A 3,614-nucleotide genomic window follows, 5' to 3' on the forward strand; every position below is an offset into this window, starting at 1 on the left:
ATAAAAGCTGGAATATAATTATTTCAACTCTATTTGTTTTTTACATGTTTGATGTATTTTACATTCATAGAAATTTTAACTCTGAGTATTGTTTTTTTTTTTTATCTTCTTTTAGGCAAAGAAAAAAGTACACAAGAAATTGGTATGCAAACATTACATTTGCTTTATTTATCTTGTAGGATATTTAACTGAACTTGACTTTATTCAGTATATCACAATATTACAACAAAAACAGCAAATATAGCAATAACTTAAAAGTTAAAATATACCTTAAAATATTGAAAAAGATTAAAATTAAACGCGACGTTGAAAACCATAAGTGGTATACTAGGATAGCTCATGAATTTTGTATAAAAACTTATTTCCAATGGGGGTCCTTGAGAAACAACCAAATGAAATAAATTTAAAAGACCACATTGCATAAAATAGTTAAAAATGCTTCTTTGAGGTATTATTTCAATTAATAAATCAGCTAAGATGGTATTGATCTTGATGATATTCTGGAAATGATTCAGTTGATGCTTCAGCTAGCCAACAACTGCATTATTGAGTGGATGCTTCAGATAACGAACAACTGCTTCAGATAACCAACAACTGCATTATTCAATGGATACTTCAGATAAACAACAACTGCATTATTCAATGGATACTTCACATAAACAACAACTGCATTATTCAATTAATACTTCAGATAACCAACATCTGCATTATTCAATGGATGCTGCAGCTAACCAACCACTGCATTATTTAATGGATGCTTAGCTAACCAACAAATGTATTATGTAATGGATGCTCTAGATAACCAAACATTGCATTATTCAAGGGATACTTCAGATAACCAACAACTGTATTATTCAAATAATAAATTGATCAGTTAATACATCAACAGAATACTGCAACAATCATATATTTATTATTCATATTTTATTATCTACATAATTACACATTATTTATATTCAGTTTCTATACAGGTTTCATTTCATCACCATGTCTAAATTATGTATGCATAAACTGCAAGTGATTGTCCAACAGACCAGTGACACAAGGTGAGTACTACACCACCTTGCAGCACATGCAACATCAAACAGGTTGTGTACTAACCATCAACTGTATTATTCATTGGGTGTTTCAGCGAAAAAAAAATGTATTATTTAATGGGTACATAATCAACCAACCAACCAACCAACTACATACTTTTCAATGAATGTTAGAACTAACCAAGAACTTCATAATTCAATGGAAGTTTTAGCTAAACATCAACTGCATTATTTAATGAAAACTTCAGCCAACCAACAAACCAACAACTGGATTATTCACACTATATTTTTAGCTTTCAGAAACTGAATTTAACAGTTATTCTATTAACTACTGAACTTCTGAATTAATTTACTGCATTCATCAAATAAAAAATTGAGCAGTTAATACTTCAACAGAATACAGTAACAATTATATATTTTCTAAACAATTATGACACACTATTTATATTCAGTTTCTATACAGGTTGCAATTCATCACCATGCCTAAATTGTGTACTATACATGAACTACAAGTGATTGTCCAAACAAACCAGTGACACACTAGGTAAGTATTCTGCTTTACTACCGTCACCTTCACTTGGTAACATCAAAACCACCCATACACATCTAGATGTGTATAAGAGACAGATCAAATACATTATGCAATGGATACTTCAGATAGCTAACAACTACATTATTCAGCGGATACTTCAGGTAACCAACAACTGCATTATATAATGGATTTATCAGCTAAGTGCATTAATCAACAGTTGCATTAATTATTGATTGCATAAAACTGCATACTGAGAGTATAAAAAACAGCCTAAACCAACAATTTCATTAAATAATGACTGCATAAAACTGCTTACTGCATTAATTAAAACAGCCTAAAAAAATTATTGCATTAAATCATGCAAAAACTACATAATGTATTAATCAAAAACAGGCTGAACCAAGTTCTACATTAACTAACTTTTATTCAACAAAAATATCCAATTAATGATTACAGATCGCCGGAACCATTTTTCTTGCCTACAGTACAGAATACTAATTATCGTTTTCTGTTGATGTCTACGCTAAATTCAATGTACTTTATATGTAGGAAATTAATGTATGCTGGCTTCATAAAAAGGAAATGATTTATTTACGAGTTATAGTGATGAAATATTGAACGAGAATTTACCAAACTAACCCGTAACTTAACCCTAACGTTCCTTAGCTTTTTCCCCGAATTTAATAAAAAATACTACCAGAAACATGCTAATTTTCACTTTCTGCTGATGTTTAAACTAACACAAATTTACTTTTTTATGTCCATAAATGAATAGAGTTTCGCATCTTTAAAGGTAAAAAGTATATTTTGAGGTAATTGGTTTAAATTTTGTGATTAAAAATTTCATTTTAGATGTAATCAATTACAAAGGTCCCTGAACAGACACTCCCCTAGCCCTCTGCTGCTCAATCCATGTGTACATGGCCGCGTCTACTTCATCGAAGATTGGTGTTTTCACATACGAAGATTTTCTTGCTTTAGTAGGGTTTTCGTTTGTTGAAATGTGTCTTTGCATTTTCTCTCTGTTTTTGCATATGGTCGCTACCGTAGACTTCGAAAGTCCAAAACGTTTTCCAATCGCTGAATTGGACTCGTGGTTCTCATAGGCTTCTATTACGCTCAGTTTCGTATCAATGGAAATACACTGTCTTGGTCTTTTCGAGGCAGAAGCCATTGTTGAAATGTACATTACATTTCACTTAATAATGTTTCAATCAATTAATTAAACAATCAGGTCTATGCTCCTCCCATGCTCCCTACCTACCAATGAAAAGGTGTCATTTAAAATAATATGTACGAATGATTCATTTAAATTGCATATATTTTCTGTCATTTCTTATCTAAACCCTATTCATTGTTTACAAAGTTCATAAGCGTAAACCAATTCATTCCCAGACACGCGTCCTGTAAAGTTTGTCAACCACAGCTATGCGCTCCTTTGATGTTAACCGATTGTTGCTATTAACGATGACAGCGGTCTAATGTCTTCTCTTTAAGACGGTCTAAATTTAGATCGGCATGTCGCTGGAAAGATACCAGTGACTGGTGCTCCTTTAATAGTTTATCTTATTGGCAATGACTTTGCCACGTCTTATTATCGCCGTTAGTGTTTTTATAAAGATGCTTTAATTGTTAAAATAAAGACTCGTAAAACACAATTGATGTTCAATTGCTTTAATACACTTGATGTTTCTTGCTATGCAATAGAATAAATAAACAAAAGCACTCTAAATTCACATGGATAATAGCTTTAAAAAGTTACCTAAAATCGTTTTACGATCGCATGATGACGTCATCGGCCAAACACCGTTCGTAAAATAGAAGGTTCGTAATTGAGAAGTTCGTAATTGGGAAGGTCGACTGCAGTCGACCTTCTCAATTACGTACCCTTTGGTCTAGAAGGCGTTCGTAATTGAGAAGTATGAAAAATAGCGCACTCTAGATAGATTTTTTAACCATGTGTGTGCGCTTAACGATCGTCACGGCCTATTGGTATGGTCTATGACTGGTCTAAGTTTACACAGAATATTTACAATGTACAGGAC

This window comes from Anneissia japonica, unplaced genomic scaffold (genome assembly GCF_011630105.1).
Source record: "Anneissia japonica isolate Jap-2015-1 unplaced genomic scaffold, ASM1163010v1 scaffold288002_len170804_cov185, whole genome shotgun sequence".
Lineage (NCBI taxonomy): Eukaryota > Metazoa > Echinodermata > Crinoidea > Comatulida > Comatulidae > Anneissia > Anneissia japonica.